General features: G+C 41.1%; 1 long non-coding RNA gene across 1 annotated transcript; it reads right to left on the bottom strand.

Annotated features, from left to right (window-relative positions):
- Window positions 1-778: 778 nt before the first annotated feature.
- Window positions 779-2,353, bottom strand: LOC131739430 (uncharacterized). Its single transcript, XR_009330525.1, has 2 exons — window positions 2,253-2,353; window positions 779-1,998 (listed from the first exon to the last, which is right to left on the bottom strand). It is a non-coding gene; the product is annotated as an uncharacterized LOC131739430 (long non-coding RNA).
- Between the last annotated feature and the right edge of the window lie 15,626 nt (window positions 2,354-17,979).

Below are 17,979 nucleotides of genomic sequence, written 5' to 3' on the forward strand. Positions count from 1 at the left end.
AGTGAGGAGGAGCTAATAATGGTTTAATGGATGTACCTCTGAATGTATTTCACATTCTGTGTTATAAATGTATTGTCATCTCCTTATTGTCTGGTATGTGCCTTGTTGTTTAATGAGGGAAGTATTGTCCGATTGTGAATATTGAGCTTTAAACACTGACAATTCATTGACGTACCCTGCCCCCTAGTGGGGGTTCATTTGAATTGCAAGGTAACAGAGAGCTTCTTATAATAGTTAACGAAGCCAAGAAATTAGTAGTCGTATAAAATAAGATACAAAAAACAATCCATCAATCTTGACGCAGTATCTGAAAACACTGAGGTAGCAAGGCAGATATGTTCCTAAAAATAATGTCAAAGTTGTTAATGGTGAACTGCACGTGTTGTGTGCACGTGGATATGGGGGCTAGATAGTTTGTGTAAAAATTAATTTATTTAACGCTTTATATACATGTTTATTAAAAGTTGTTTTTTTATGCATTAAATACATGTAAACATCGAACACATTGTTGTTTCTTTGTAAATGAATTCTATGAAAGTTCATTTTTTATTAATAGCAAACATCATAAAAATTAGGGGAGACCGGGGCTGGTTCTCACACTTTTTACTCTTTATTATTTTCCTCAATCTGGTGACATTCTGCGAGGTTCTTATTATATTGAAGAATAACTCTTCACGTACAAATTGATGTTTTTTATTTCAGCATAACTTTATTCCAAATATGATATTTAGACAGTTGAAAATGCACCGGTCACCTGTGACAACCTGCCCCATACTGGGGTTGGGTGTCACACGATATGGAAAGTATGTTCTTGGTTTTACAGTAGAAAATAATGCAACTTTTTTTTTTTTAAGTAACATAAAGTTTCTTCTGTGTACAATGACAGAAAAAGTTGTATTTTTACTTTTTATGTGAACATAAAAAATATAGACCCATATATATTTGAAATGTTGATCCATGCTACAAAATAATACCACAGCCTCCACAGAACCGGAGAACAAACAGTGAATAACTTAAATAAGCATCATATGGTGACATATCCCACATGTTGGTGTAAAAAAAGTAGAAAGAAAAAATATAAGACTTCTTCCTATAGGATTTACATGTGACAACCAACCCCAAAAACTATGAGACAACCTGCCCCAACCAGACTTTACATGACAATTTAATTCTCTCAGTACTTCTGGGAGAACCTACTGGTTTTGTTTTTACATCAAAAGATAGCCAGTATCTGGTTCTATTAACATGGCCATCAGTTCAAACAAACTCCAATACTACTAAGAGTTATAACATAAATAACAAGATATATATATATTTTTTACTTTGGGTATGAAAAAAATAAAATATGTGCTAACCTTTATGTTAGATTGAATTAACCTCAAATTACAATATGGTTAAGTTCCAGACAATAGAACACACATTTCAGTGTTAGTATCACCTGCCTGCACCATCTGGTGTCATAGTTATGAGCACTGAGACAACCAACCCGTGTGACGACCAACCCCGGTCTCCCCTACATGTTGTAATATGTATCAGTATTTCACTACCAGACCGTAAGAGGGTGCAGGGGGGTAATTAAGAAGAATGACTGAGTAGCTTCTACACAGAACACAGGCTGCACTGCCATCTTCACCACTCGGCAGGCAGCAGGAGGTTTTTGTATGAAGTGATATAGAGACTCTCACAGTGTGGGACTCAGAGCACAGAAGTACGTGGCAGAGTCAGACAGCACAACCGCAATGATATTCAGATGAAAGGTCTTGTTCTCGTTCTTCTTGTCATGAGATACCGAGAAACGATTTTGAAACCTCAATGGAATGTTGTCATTTTGCGTAAATTTGCCGAGGATGAGTTGAGGAGCTTGACTGGGATCCTGGATATACCAGAAGAGAGTCGGGGAGCTTGCTGTCTCATACTGGCACTGTATCGTGCTGTTGTGTGTTTCTTTAACGACTATGGATTTGAAATGTTGAGTCACTGAGTCTGCTTGAGTCATTTCTAAGGAAAATAAAAAACAAAAAACACAATTATATAATAGTTATGCAGCCAAAAACATACATACATACATACATACATACATACATACATACATGCATACTACTGGATGAACGATAATGTTTTATATACTTTTACTTAGAAATGTCAAATTTCTTCTACGACAGAAAGCATTTACAGTAACACGAAATGCATTGCAAAATATGACTAAAGGTATTTCTATATGTATTGCTGTATTAAAGTACAACTAAACCTACCTATGATTAAGCAAAACAGTAGCACAATAAATGCACCATATTGATGTTCCATTCTCAAAACTTTCAAACGACAAATCCCTCCACCGTCTGCTTCAATCTGCAGCTGAAATTGTGAAGAATGCGTTTCTATAGCAGTGATGTCATGGAAACCAGTGCCCCGCCCCCTACACAGTGCACGCCTTTATTGCGTCATCACTCTGTAAACTTCAAATGTTATGTAAACTTTGTAAACTGCAATTACAAAGGAACCTGATAGTACATATCAGTATTTACAACACGTTATGCCCTATTTGTGTAAATATCCACATGTATTAGAACATTTATAAAGAACTGTTGATGAAAACGTTATCAGAGATTTTACTTTATTAAACGCTTTTGTTTTAGTTTTTCTGCACTACTATGCGCAATCTTCATTAATTCACTTCTCCATATATTATCATACAATACGTGAGCACGACATAGGATCTCGTGAGCGGACTTATCATCTCGTGCGCAGGACGTCATATCTTGTTGACTGCAGCACATTCGGTGTCCCTGGTGGATCGGTTAGGAGACAATCACAGTATTCTCCTGCTCATGGCTCAACAACCATGCAAAACTGGTGTGCTTTTAGACTCATGCTGTTTTAAGGTACATACGTTTATTGCATGCAATTGTATTCTATTACTTTCTGAAACATTTCACCTTGTTGCAAAAGCAAATGGCAAATGAATAATTTGAGTCAAGTTTCATGATGTGTGAGTTGATTATCCTGATTTATCCTGAAGAAAAAAAATATGTATGCCCTTTACATTATACAGTGGTCCGTCATACACCATAGCTCTTGAAGACTAACTCGCAGGAGAATGCTGTTTTACCCAATGAAAGTTTTCACGATAAGGAGTAAATCGAGTCATGTTTCAGTGATTTGCGAATTATTATTGGGAATGATGATGGCTCATCTATCAAAATAACAGCATTTCAAAGACTGGGAGAAGAATGGCACAAGAAGGGAGAATAACACAAGGTTACCACAGTCACTTACAAGTATTAAGAACTAACTCGTGCTCACCAGATACCAAGTCGTGCTCACGAGTTAATAAGTCCTGTCCACGTGCTCAGGAGATGCAAACATTTTGTTTTTTAATTCACACCATGTCACCTTTTGAGGTTCCGTTCATTTCTAATATTTAACTTGAAAGAGTAAAAGCTAAGCAAAAAAAAAGTATCAATTCAAGGCTGTTTCAATTTGTTTTGAAATTGTACCGGGTGAATATGATCCAAAGCATAACAGACGTACCACAATTCTGAACATAACAGAAAAAGAATCCTGCCTATAGGGGTAAGCTCGTGTGAGGGATGTGATCGGATCTGTGGTCTGTATCGGCTTCGCTCGTGTGAGGGATGTGATCGGATCTGTGGTCTGTATCGGCTTCGCTCGTGTGAGGGATGTGATCGGATCTGTGGTCTGTATCGGCTTCGCTCGTGTGAGGGATGTGATCGGATCTGTGGTCTGTATCGGCTTCGCTCGTGTGAGGGATGTGATCGGATCTGTGGTTTGTAGCGGTTGCTGAGCAGGGAGATACGTCGCGTGCTGTCCGTGGTGCTGAATTGTCAATAGAAGAAACGTAGCCAAGGCTGTAGGATTGTTTGTGGTTTTTGTGGATTTTCAGATTTTCTTTATAAAGTTTGGACGGCTCCTCTAGTTAAACCTCGTCGTTATGTGTCAGACTCACTCAGGTGTTTCTGAAGCGCCTTATCTTTATATTTGTATACAGTTTGGACGGCTCCTCTAGTTAAACCTCGTCGTTATGTGTCAGACTCACTCAGGTGTTTCTGAAGCGCATATCTTTGTTCTACTCCTGTTTACAAAATGTTGATAGGATGTGTTCTGGTAACGACACTGGTGTTTGAAATCCAGTTAGGATTGTAGTCAAAAAGAAGGATCCGGTCAAGCCCTGCCCATGTACCGCGGGTGTGGGGCTCTGTAGATATCTGCTTGGAGACATGGGGCACATATTCAGAAGAATGAAGTGCACAGATTCCCAACTGATATATTCAACCAGGACCGATTAACCACAGTAGGACTTGTGTTTCTTCAACCAGGACCGATTAACCACAGTAGGACTTGTGTTTCTTCAACCAAGACCGATCAACCACAGCAGGACTTGTGTTTCTTCAACCAGGACCGATTAACCACAGTATGACTTGTGTTTCTTCAACCAACACCGATTAACCACAGTACGACTTGTGTTTCTTCCATTCTATGTCCATTGTAAACTTAATACATTGCGTTTATTTTTAAGACCTGATTAGTTCGTATCAGTTTATTGTGTGCCACCATACTATTGTTAGCCAAAAAACTGTGTGTGTGTAGATTTCTGAACAAACATTGGGTGGTTGGATGACTACAGTCTTAAAAAGGGGGCAATATATTTTTTGTATAAGTGATAAACAATGATGCGTTGAAACAGTCAAAATAATTCACTGTTTCGAGTGCAGTTAGTCACAATACAACGTGGATTATTTCCTTCCTAATTGATACTTCGATTCAATTGATTGTTAATTTGGTAAATTGATTTGGTTTTTGCTTTTTCGTTACGCTTTGTTCAAACAGTTAAAATGTTTGTCTCTCATATTGTGGGAATGCTGTCATTAGTTCCTCTGGGGTTGAGTTTCAAATCCCACTTACATAGACACCAGTGTCTGTTGTAAGTAAAGATAGTAGCGAGAACTAAGACTTGGAGTTTGTTTATTTTAACTTTAGTTACAGATTTATAGATAATGTTTGAGAAAAATGTGTTATTCTCTTTTATCTATGTGTGAACAAATGCAACATCATGATCGTTTATTTGTAGTAGTGTTTACATGCAAGCTGAGGCTGTATTCACACAGAACGACCAGCAGACTACAGGTGTCTCTTTTTTTATCAACACCATAGACACGTTTTTGTCAGCAGCTCAAGCCTGCCTCCTTCACTGTGGGACTCAGAGCGCAATAGAAAACTGCAGAGTCTCGCATCTGTATCCCGCTGATGTTTAAATACGTGTATTTATTCTGCACGTCAAGTAAAGCCGAGAATCGATCTTCAACACCTGGTGCTTTATCCCCATCTTCAGCCCCTCCAGCTAGTATGTATCGCTGGAGAATGTATTTGACTCGCTCTCCCTGGTCCTGACGGTACCACTGCAGGTATATGCTGCTGGAAGCTGAATGGGTAAAATTGCAGTGTATTGTAACCGACTGGTCTTCTTGTGCATGCAGTGCAGCAGGCCATTGTGTAACAGAGTCTTGATCTTCAAAACTGGAACCTGTGGAACGGGAACAAGAGGTGATTTTAGGCTACAACACAATGTGCGGTCAGAATTATTATTTTGTAAATTGTTATTATAAAGAGGCCTTCAATGTAGCACTACAGCGAGATATTGTACCTATAATTCCAAGAACTGTGCAAAGAAGAAGAAGCAGGTCCATGTCTGCAGGCACTCTGCAGTATTGAATTAGTGCAGTGATGGATATCGATGAGGGGTCTGTGTATTCGTCTGTTTAAACCTGTTATTCTAGCTGAGATACTGAGTGCACTGCATGTGTATGCTGTCTCATCACCTTTTGCTGGGCTGACCTGATTTTACTGAAATGGGTGTACTGTACTGCCACCTACTGGCTGAAAATAAGACTACATGTGCTAATAAATTCTGTTGCGGATGATTTGATTAAAAGATCGAGTCGCCAGTTTTTATCTCAGTATCTCAATATCTCTAGTTAATCGCGTTCTATACAGACGTGCTCAAATTTGTTGGTACCCCTCCACAAAAAACGAAGAATGCACAATTTTCTCTGAAATAACTTGAAACTGACAAAAGTAATTGGCATCCTCCATTGTTTATTCCATATTTAATAGAAATCAGACTTTGCTATTGATTTTTTATTCAACATAATATTGTAAATAATAAAACAAATGGCATGGACAAAAATGATGGGACCGCAAACCTAATATTTTGTTGCACAACCTTTAGAGGCAATCACTGCAATCAAACGTTTTCTGTGGCTCTCAATGAGACTTCTGCACCTGTTAACAGGTAGTTTGGCCCACTCTTCCTGAGCAAACTGCTCCAGCTGTCTCAGGTTTGATGGGTGCCTTCTCCAGACTGCAAGTTTCAGCTCTTTCCATAGGTGTTCCATAGGATTCAGATCAGGACTCATAGAAGGCCACTTCAGAATAGTCCAATGTTTTGTTCTTATCCATTCTTGGGTGCTTTTAGCTGTGTGTTTTGGGTCATTATCCTGTTGGACCTGCCCTGCGACTGAGACAGAGCTTTCTGACACTGGGCAGTGCGTTTCGCTCCAGAATGCCTTGATAGTCTTGAGATTTCATTGTGCCCTGCACAGATTCAAGGCACCCTGTGCCAGGCGCAGCAAAGCAGCCCCAAAACATAATCGAGCCTCCTCCATGTTTCACTGTAGGTATGGTGTTCTTTTCTTTGAAAGCTTCATTTTTTCGTCTGTGAACATAGAGCTGATGTGACTTGCCAAAAAGCTCCAGTTTTGACTCATCTGTCCAAAGGACATTCTCCCAGAAGGATTGTGGCTTGTCAATATGCATTTTAGCAAATTCCAGTCTGGCTTTTTTATGTTTTTCTTTCAAAAGTGGAGTCCTCCTCGGTCTTCTTCCATGGAGCCCACTTTCGCTCAAAAAGCGACAGATGGTGCAATCAGAAACTGACGTACCTTCACCTTGGAGTTCAGCTTGTATCTCTTTGGCAGTTATCCTTGGTTCTTTTTCTACCATTCGCACTATCCTTCTGTTCAATCTGGGGTCGATTTTCCTCTTGCGGCCGCACCCAGGGAAGTTGGCTACAGTTCCATGGACCTTCAACTTCTTAATAATATTTGCAACTGTTGTCACAGGAACATCAAGCTGCTTGGAGATGGTCTTGTAGCCTTTACCTTTACCATGCTTGTCTATTATTTTCTTTTTTTACAACTCTCTCCTTTGCTTTCTCTGGTCCATGTTCAGTGTGGTGCACACAATGATACCAAACAGCACAGTGACTACTTTTCTCCATTTAAATAGGCTGAATGACTGATTACAAGATTGGAGACATGTGTGATACTAATTAAAGAAACGAATTAGTTTGAAATATCACTATAATACAATTATTTATTATCTTTTCTAAGGGGTACCAACAAATGTGTCCAGGCCATTTTAGAATATATTTGTAGAATAAGCAATAATTCATCTCTTTTCACAGCTTCTTTGCTTTATTCTATGACATACCAAAGGCATGCAAGTATACATGATAAAATAGCTTTTAATTTCATCACTTTTCAGGAGGAATGAAGCATTATTTCAATGAGCTGTAAGGGTACCAACAAATTTGAGCATGTCTGTATATACGTTCTGTGTAGAATAGGATAATCCATGTTAGTACATCAACAAAAAATGTATATATACATGGGATTTTAAAATAATAATAATAATAATAATAATAATAATAATAATAATAATAATAATAATAATAATAATAATAACTCAGTTATTCCGCTCTACAGAACTATAAACTCTGAGCAGTTAATAATGAGCAGGTTTATTCATTCACATGTTTCATTAAGTTTGGGTCTGGTGTTGTATTATTCAGCTGCACTGTAAATCTTTTATATGTTGCAATGGCTGTGTTTGCTCTTACACAGTAATATACAGGACAACATTTTGAATTATGAGGTGCCAACATAGTCTTGTCCACAAGAGGGCAGTATAGAAATTTGTCAAACAGTTCACCCTTAACTAAAGTAACCATAATTTCATTCTGTGACTCATAGCAAACAAAAATGAAACAGTACAGATTCAGATCCAGTAAGAACAATGATGTACATTCTGCAACGCATAAGAACCACTGTACATGACCTGAGACTTGGTGTATTGTGTCTCCACATATCTACTCTCAATATCACATACTGGACAGGCACCTCTGCTTTCCCTTCAATGTCACTGTGTTTGTCCTTCACTAAACATCTCTAAGGAAAAAAAAAATAGTTTCAGCAGTTATGACTGCCAAGTACCAGACAGAATAGATTAATAGGGAGCCCCCAAATTAAACGACAGTACAGAGCACGCCATTTAGAGCCCACTGGTCGACAAAGGCCATCAGTATTATTATTATTATTATTATTATTATTATTATTATTATTATTATTATTATTGGATTAGCTGTGTTCCTAGCCCAAAAAAAATGTCCCAGAGTATCTAAAAAAAAAAAAAAAGGTTAATGTCTAATGTTACTGGACTGCACTTTAGAACATTCAGAACAAAGAGGTTTTCTATCATTAAAATAAAACATATTTTCAAAAAAACGTGGGGTGAAATTTGAGAGATACATAATACATAGAGTAGTTCTGTCTGTAGAGGAAAACTGAGAACATGTATTATTATTATTGCCCGCATGTGTACTTGCGCTCTGGTGCCAATAGTCTTTGTAAACATAACCCCCAGTTGAATACTTGTTACAATGGCTCTGTTTACAAAGACGTTTGACCCCAGAATGGAATGTTCATTTTCTAGAATGTAGATGTCATCTTACCATCATTGAACTACCATCCTCCCATGGGTCAAAATGCATCAAGTTCAAGAGACAAACTGAAGAATCATGTTTGAACAATATAATAAATACCTTTTTCAATTTGTTGCTTAAAATAGCTTTCTTGTTTATATTGGTATCTACAGAATTAGAAATCCTGCAATGACGTACAGACAAAGTTAGCTTTACCTGGGAAAGGTTCATTTTAAACAATAAAACATTAAATATCACAGCTGCTTGCCACAGTTTAAAGCATTCACATTTCCAATGCAATGCTGAAGTGCAAAGAGCAGCAGGTGGTTGTTGCAGGGTGAGGTGTAGAGTTCCTGTGACTGTGGGCCTCAGAGCACAGTAATACACTGCAGAGTCAGTGAGCTCACACTGCTGTATTCTCAAAGGCACTGTTCGGCTGCTGGGGTTCAGCTCAGCTGAGAAACGGGCTTGAAACTCACTTGAGGGATCACTCAGATACTGGCTGGTGTGCAGTATATATTCAGGAGATTCCCCAGGGTTTTGTTTATACCAGTATAGATCAGGGCTGCTGCCTGTTGTATTATATTGACAGGTTAATATTGTTTCATTTCCTTCAGGTGTCAATATCTCAGCTGGAGACTGTGCCACTGGACCTCCAAGACTTCTCTCTGAAATACAGTTCAATAAATCCATGTTAAAGATATAGAATATGTGTGTGCTCCTATGTGAATAATGCGAGTATTTGAATTGAACCCAAGCCCTGCATACACACCTATCAGAATCAGCAGAAGAGCTGTAGTGAGAACACTGCGCTGCTGATTTCCTCGCCCCATGCTCGGTGCCTGTATGAGTGCAGAATGAGGAGAGCTCAAGAACTGCAGTGTTGGAAGATGAGACAGAAGCTGCACACGTGACCGATGATGCAGGTGAGAACTATTCCACACTGGAGTGTTCACTGGAGACATGATGATATGAAACAACACGAGTGACGTGCACTTGAAGCAGCTGCAGTGTGAACCAGGAATACTTTACCAAATAATACCACTATTTGTAATTAGTAGATTGATAATAAAATGCCATTGTGTTGATAGTGTGAGTCCAGCTCCATGCGGTACTAATTTTGATCACAATCTGATCAACTCAGAATGACGTCATTTATATTTGGCATCCCAACCTTGAGATTAAGCCATATTTACTAAACTCTTAATTATGTCAATTTAACATATCAAACAACACAAATCAGAATTGAAAAGTTAACAATAATTCTCTTTTTTTCTTTTCTCTCATCACCTGATGATTTAACAGCAATTCCTGGCTGCGGAACATTGTGATACAGGGAAGTACAATATTTAATTTTAGTTCTTTACATCTTTGTTTTCAGGGAAAGGTAAGTATTCAAGTGAACGGACAACAACTCGTCACACAGACAAGTCCACGGGCTGCAGTGCGAGTGAGGGTCCAGCCTCACAACATTGAATGAAAGGATCAATGCATTATTGTTGTATTGATACAGCTTGTCTGCTCTTCTGTGAATGTTTTCAACACTGCATTGCAAAGGGCCATGTCCCCTTTTATACATTGTCAATGTAAAAAAACAAGTTAGAAAAACGCAACAGCCGTTTAAAGTGGTGATATCAAACACAAAAGCCCAAGTTAGGAGAAGGAATTAGGGCAACCTTATCAAGCATCAAGCAAATAGGCACAATTGGAAAGGTGCTGGGGCCCAACATTCACACAATTCTTGCTTCTAACTTGGCGCCTTTTTTTGATCGCTTCGCTCCACTTGAAATGCTCTTTGTATGACTTGCAGTGACTGAGACACATACACTGAGACACACACACTGAGACACACACTCTGAGACATACAAACACACACACACACACACACACACACACACACACACACACACACACACACACAGTCCCAGTGTGTGTGAGTGTGTCTCAGTCACTTCAAGTCATACAAAGAGCATTTCAAGTGGAGTGATAAAAAGTGGAGCGAAGCGATCAAAAAAAGGCGCCGAGTTAGAAGCAAGAATTGTGTGAATCTTGAGCCCCAGCACCTTTCCAATTGTGCCTATTTGCTTGATGCTTGATAAGGTTGCCCCAATTGCTTCTCCTAACTTGGGCTTTTGTGTTTGCTATCACCCCTTCAAACGGCTGTTGCGTTTTTCTAACTTGTTTTTTTACATTGACAATGTTTTTGTTATAGGTATCACTTCTTTTTTTTACTTCAAATAATGAATAAAGCGAGGGAAAGATATTCCAGAATGTGCATGGTAAATAGACAGACAGGCAAGCCCAGAGAGTCAATAAATCAAGTAAAACAGTAATGAGAAGACTTGAAAGTAAGATAGTGGTACAGTGGCTCTCAAAAGTAATCACCCCCCTTGGACTTTTCCACATTTTATTGTGTTACAACATGGAATCAAAATGGATTTAATTAGGAGTTTTTGCCACTGATCAACACAAAAAAAGTCCATAATGTCAAAGTGAAAAATAAAATCTACAAATTGTTCTAAATTAATTACAAATACAAAACAGAAAATAAGGGACTTTGACTGTGTTGCAAGTGTAAAGATTTTATTATTTTGGTTGCAAATGTACATCCATCAGTGGTAAAAAAAACAATATGTATATTTTGGTAACTTGATTTTTACACAGTTACAAAAGTAAAATGTTACGAATGGTTAAAAATGTACATATGAATGTCAGTGCTAAAGGTCTGTATACTAAGAGATACTGCAATTGGTAGAATGCAGAAAATACCTGAAGTTTTTCACTAAATCTCCAGTGCCAATACAATTCATACATTTACTTCATCAATCCAGTAAAGAAATGTGTAATATCCATCTTGCAGTGAAAAGTCATAGAAGTGTCCACTTTCTTCAAAACTTTCCCATAACGTGGTGTGAGAAACAAGGTTGTTTTCATAACAAATCCAACAAAACAATTGTTATTATTATTTATTTCTTAGCAGAAACTCTTATCCAGGGTCGTAAACAAATACATTTCAAGAATCACAGTACAACTATTAATACAATTAAGAGCAAGATAAAATACAATGACTTCGGTTCTAGCAAGTACAAGTATATATACATCATATATGACAAAACATGATTCAATAATGGAGCAGATAAGCGTCAGTGATAGTTAGATCAGGATATCATTAAGTACAAAATACTACAGATTAAATAACACTTGACAGATTACAGTACTCAAATATAGGATTAAATGCAGTAAAATAGGGAGAAGATAAAGTGTCCAGAGGGAAAAGAGGAGTTCTACAGGTGCTGTCTGAAGAGGTGAGTCTTGAGGAGGCGCCAGAAGGTTGTCAGTCCTGACATCTGTAGGATGGTCATTCCACCACTGCGGGGGGAGGGTGCAGAAGGAGCGGGCTCTGGAGGCAGGGAAGCGTAGAGTATGTAGAGCCAGTCTTCTAGTGCAGGTGGAGCGGAGATGTCGAGTGGGGGGTGTAGGGTGAGATGACGGTCTGGAGGTAGCTGGGTGCAGTCTGGTCAAGGCATCTGTAAGCGAGTACAAGAGACTTGAACTGGATGTAAGCGGTGATCGGGAGCCAGTGGAGTGAGCGGAGCAGTGAAGTTGCATAGGAGAAGCGAGGCAGAGAGAACACCAGGCGAGCAGCGGAGTTCTGGATGAGCTGGAGTGGACAGGTGGCAGACGCAGGGAGGCCAGCCAGGACGGAGTTGCAGTAGTCTAGGCGGGATAGTACCAGGGCCTGCACCAGGAGCTGGGTGGCGTAGTTGGTGAGGAAGGGTCGGATTCTTCGTATGTTGCTCAGGAAGAAATCGGCAAGTGCACGCCAGAGTGGAGATGTGCTGGGAAGAGAGGCAGGGGTCCAGGGTGACTCAGAGGTTCTTAGCTGAGGAGGAGGGAGAGAATGTGGTAGATTCCAGAGGAATGGAGATAGAGAGATCAGAGGGGGAGGGAAAGAAAAGGAGGTCAGATTTAGAGAGGTTGAGTTTGAGGTGATGCATGTGCTGTGCATCCAGGAGGAGATAGCAGACAGACAGGTAGAGATACAGGAGGAGATGGTGGAGTCAGAGGGGGGGAGGAGAGGAAAATCTGAGCATCATCAGCATAGAAATGGTATGAGAAACCATAGGATGCGATGAGGGGGCCCAGGGAGCGGGTGTAGAGAGAGAACAGGAGAGGACCCAAGACTGACCCTTGGGGGACTCCAGTTAAGAGAGGGTGAGGTGTGGAGGTTGCTCCACGCCAGGTTACCTGGTAAGTGTGGTTGGAGAGGTAGGAGGAGAACCAGGCCAGAGCAGTACCAGAGTTTCCCTGGTCAGCGAGAGAGGATAGTAGAATAGAGTGATCGACAGTGTCAAAGGCAGTAGAGAGGTCAAGGAGAATTAGGACAGAGGAGAGAGAGGCAGTTCCGGCAGAGTTTAGTGAGTTAGTGACAGACAGGAGGGCGGTTTCAGTGGAGTGCGCAGAGCAGAAACCAGATTGGAGAGGGTAGAGCCGAGAGTGGTTGGACAGCAAAGCAGAGAGCTGGTGGTGTACAGCTCGCTCGAGTGTTTTGGAGAGGAAGGATAGGAGGGAGACAGGATGGTAGCTCTAGAGGGAGGTGGGGTCGAGGGTAGGTTTTTTGAGGAGCGGAGTGTTTGAAGGCAGAGGGAAAGAGACCAGAAAGGAGCGAGGTGTTGAGAAGGGAGGAGATAAAGGGAAGTAGAGCAGTAGCAGCAGCTTGAAAGAGCTGAGTGGAGAGGGGGTCCAGGGCACACGTGGTGGGTTTGTGACCCTGGAGCAGGGAGGAGAGGTCAGAGTCTGAGAGCGTAGAGAAGGTGGAGAAGAAGGGTGAGTTAGTAGGGGACCAGTGGGTGTAGGGGTTGGAGCGGGAGGGGGTGGGGGGGGGGGGGAGAGGTGTTAAAGAGTTTGCGGATATCTGAGATTTTAGAAGAGAAGAGGCAATTTCGTCAGAGGAGATAGAGGAGGGAGGAGGAGCGGGGAGGGTTGAGGAGGGAGGAGAAGATAGAGAATAGTTTACGTGGGTTGTTAGTGGAGGCTTGGATTATAGATAGGAAATAAGAACATTTAGCAGGAGGAGAGAGTAGAGGAGAAGGAGGAGAGGAGAGAGCGGTAGAGGTCTAGGGCAGCAGGGAGTTTGGTTCTCTTCCATTACTTTTCAGCAGATCGCAGTGTGGTTCTTGCTGAGCGGAGCACAGAAGAAAGCCAGGGTTGGGGAGGGGAGGGGCGAGCAGGTTGGGAGGTGAGGGGACAGAGGGAGTCGAGGGAGGAAGAGAGGGTGGAGGTAGCAGAGTCTACAGAGAGTTGGGAGAAGGAGTCGATAGGAGGGAGGTAAGAGAGCGGTGGAGGCAAGGACAGAGGGGGAGAGAGAGTGGATGTTACGGCGAGAGGTGACAGTGGGGGTAGGAGGAGCAGGGAGAGAGGGGAGAGACAGAGAAAAAGAGATGAAATAGTGATCAGAGAGGTCCCGGGATGACAGAGAAGGGTGGAGGGGCAGCAGGCCCTGGAGAAAGTGAGGTCCAGTTGACAGCCAGCTTTGTGGGTGGGGGGGTGGAGAGAGACAGAAGTCGGAGGAGTGAAGGAGAGGGAGGAATCCGGCAGAGTGGCTGGGGTTGGAGAGATGGATATTGAAATCACCTAACAGGACAGTTGGGATAGACAGAGAGGGGAGGGAGGAGAGTAGATAGTCGAGTTCATCGAGAAAGTGAGCGAGAGGTCCAGGGGGGCGGTACAGTACAATTAGCAGGAGTTGACAGGGAGAGGTTAGTTGGACTGCATGAAATTCGAAGGTATTAACAGAGAGTGAGGAGAGGTCGGAGGGGACAGAAAAGAGTAAGGAGGGAGAGAGGAGAAGACCAGTCCCACCTCCCCGTCCAGTGAGACGCGGGGTATGGGACAGGACGTGGAGAGAGGATAGAGCAGCAGGAGTTACAGTGTTATCACAAGAGAGCCATGTTTCAGTGAGAGCAAGGAAACTGATAGAGAGGTGAGAGGCAAAGGCAGAGATGAAATCCACTTTGTTAGCAGAAGCGTGACAGTTCCAGAGTGCACCAGAGAGAGTGCGGGAGGGGAGAGGGTGAGAGGGGGGGGGAGGCAGAGGGATGAGGTTAGAGGGGTTGGAGGAGCAGCGGCGGAGAGAGGGCAGAGGACGAGAGTGAGAGGACAGAACAGGGATGTGAGAGACAGTCATAGCAGGACAGGCGAGACAAATAGGTACAGTGGGAGTGGAGGGGGGGTACAGACCTGACTAGTAGATGGAGTCTTCCAGAGCGCTGCTAGGTTTGAATCCTTTCCAACAGCCTCTCCGCGCAGGCCTCCCCTCGCTGGACTCCCACAGCTAGACTCCCGGTTCTGGATTCTTGATGGCTCTGGACTCTTGACCGGAGGGTTCTGGGTTCAATCCCCAGTGGGGACACTGTACTTTACCTAGAAGGCTCCAGTAAAAACCCAACTGTATAAATGGGTAATTGTATATAAAAATGATGTGATATCTTGTAACAATTGTAAGTTGCCCTGGATAAGGGCGTCAGCTAAGAAATTAATAATAACTGACTAATCTAACAAAAAAAGCTGTGTGGAAACCAATCAAATAGCAAATCAACCTCTATTCAATAGAGGAAAACATGGCAGGAGGCAGAAGGTGTTTTCAAGAATATGTTTCTCAGAGGCAAATGCTATACTGATTCCTTTGTGGCTATATGATGAATTGAAATATCTTTTACCACTAAGACATAGCCTATAAACCAGGTGTTTAAACACGTAGGCTATTTGACACACTTTTCAAACACGTTACTGAATTTATGACTCTAAATGTGTTTAGAAACTAAACACCTTGTGGCTTTGATTTTATATACTCCTGTTTGAGTTGTAACACTTTTAAAATGTTCATCCACGTTAACAGGGTTTTTTTTTTTTTTTTTTTTTTTTTTTACATACATTTACTAATGTTAATTTCTGGAGCAATGGGTAAAAAGTGCAGTGTGTCCCCCACCTGATATTGAACCTATGACCCTCCAGTACGTAGTGAAGTAAAATTAAATACATTTTAACAACTACCCAGAGGCGCAGCGGGTTGGAAGTTAGAACCTCAGGATTTTTGTTTTGTTTTTTTTGTGCGATGTGTGCTGTTTCAAAACATAAATAAATAGCTCAGTGTAACTGGCATGGATATCATGGTGCTTGCGTTCCCTGGTTTATTTTGTTGTAGACCAACATGTGAAACCGAGTCAGGCAGTTTTTCTCAATGTAACCGGATAACTGCAGATTTTAAAACCGCAAGCCGGAAGCTGGAAGCTTCAAAATTAAAGGCATTCTAACAGCTGACAGGTGGCGCAGCGTGCAAAAGCGTGTCTGTATCAGCGTATAAATCTCTTGCTGCAGCTTTGAACCCCGTGGGTTTTTTTTCCTTTTCTTCTCGCGAGTAACAACGGAAGATGATGATGATGATGATGGCGATGATGACGGAGAATGAAAATTTTCTCTTAGTTTGACTCCTTATATCTCAGTGTGTATAAGAGGTATTTACGTTTTTTTTTCACATTCGATCTAAGAAAGATTAAAACTGTACTTCTAAGTTATTTAGTTTTGCCGCTGAACATGGTCAAAACAGCAAAACTCTTGGTGCTGTATAGAGAGTCTCGGCAGTTCCGCTAAGTTTGTCTAACTTGTACGAGGAACTACCGTTCCTCTCAATTTCAAATGAAGTCTCACAAGCAACAATAGCAGTAGTTTCACTGTCATGCCTGTAGGGGTCAGGATCTGTGTTGGCAATAAGATTGAAGTGTTTGTTCTCTTTTTTTACTGGTACAGCACATTCTATTTGTGTGTATCCATTGTGATGTGGTAAGCCATGATATATGGTTTCTTGCTCTTGTTATTCTTAGAACTAAGATCACAAGTCAGGGAATGATTGAGGTGGAGCGTTTGCAGAGTGTTCAGCTCAGGGGTGTGTTCAGTGAAGTCTTCACACCCGGTGCCTTCACAGCACTTTGATACGTTAGTGAAGTCCTGTATCAAACATGTGTTTATTATATTATATTGTTCATTGTGGTTCATTATAACCTGCTCTCTTATTCCAATTCTATGAACAGGGAACACATTTCCAAAGAGTGCAGAGAAGAAAGTGACTCAGAATGCAAACAGTTTGCCTGCACTGAAACCACTTCCTTTATAATGGACTCATACCAATGATAGTGTGTGGAAGCAGTTCAACACGACTTTCTTTCATCTTTTATCAGGTAATGGGCCTGTGCCAGTTAGTGCTGAGAGAGTTTTTGTACAGCGTCCCAATGAGTTTTCACACTGTGCTACCAACAGAGCACAGTGATAGATTGCTGTGTCGCTCAGAGCAAGTTTGGAAATGGTGATTGTAGTAGAAGATCTGTCTGCTGTAGAAGTGAACCGGCTTTTAGCAAAGTCTGCAGTGTGAGAATAGCTACTCTGTGAGCGGGCTCCTTTCTGCAGTATGTATTCCAGGGCTTGGTTTGAGTTCTGCCGATACCAGTAGAGATAAACGTATTCACTACTTGCAGTATAAGAGCATCTGAGCGTTACTGACTCTCCTTCTGTTCTGGAGACTGCTGTCTGTCGAGGACTGATGGAATCCCCGCTTGTCATGACTGAACATTGAGGAAGAAAAAGAACATTTAATAGACAGTCAGAAACAATAATAATAATAATAATAATAATAATAATAATAATAATAATAATAATACTTTTGTTATGTTGAAATTACCTGGCAGGCTAATAAACATACACATGATTAATGGATCCATTTTAGCTCAGTGCTGATTTCTTTAAGAACAGAATAGAAAGGTTCTGTGTCTGTGTTGATTCTGGTGCTTTTCTCTTCACAATGCTGCTCTGAAATATTCTGCTTAGAGGTTTTGAACGTCAAATGTCTGTAACCAATCAGCAAAGAGAAACAGAAACATGTGATGTAATCATGTAACTGTGGTTCATAGTTGTGGTTACCATCTTGTTTTATCAACACATTCATTAGCAGTTAACTGGATGCAAGTCAAAGAGGTTTCAATTCTTCATTGACTAACTGCAGTCGCCCTACCCACTTTCCAATGAACCTTCCCAGAACTCAGGAAATCCAGCACTCACCACATTATAATGTGCACTGCGGTTACCCTTCTACACAGAAGAGCTGTCACTGGAAATGCCATCAGCATTGGAATCACTAGCCTCTGTATGGG

Source organism: Acipenser ruthenus, chromosome 11 (genome assembly GCF_902713425.1).
Source record: "Acipenser ruthenus chromosome 11, fAciRut3.2 maternal haplotype, whole genome shotgun sequence".
In the NCBI taxonomy this organism is placed as follows: Eukaryota; Metazoa; Chordata; class Actinopteri; order Acipenseriformes; family Acipenseridae; genus Acipenser; species Acipenser ruthenus.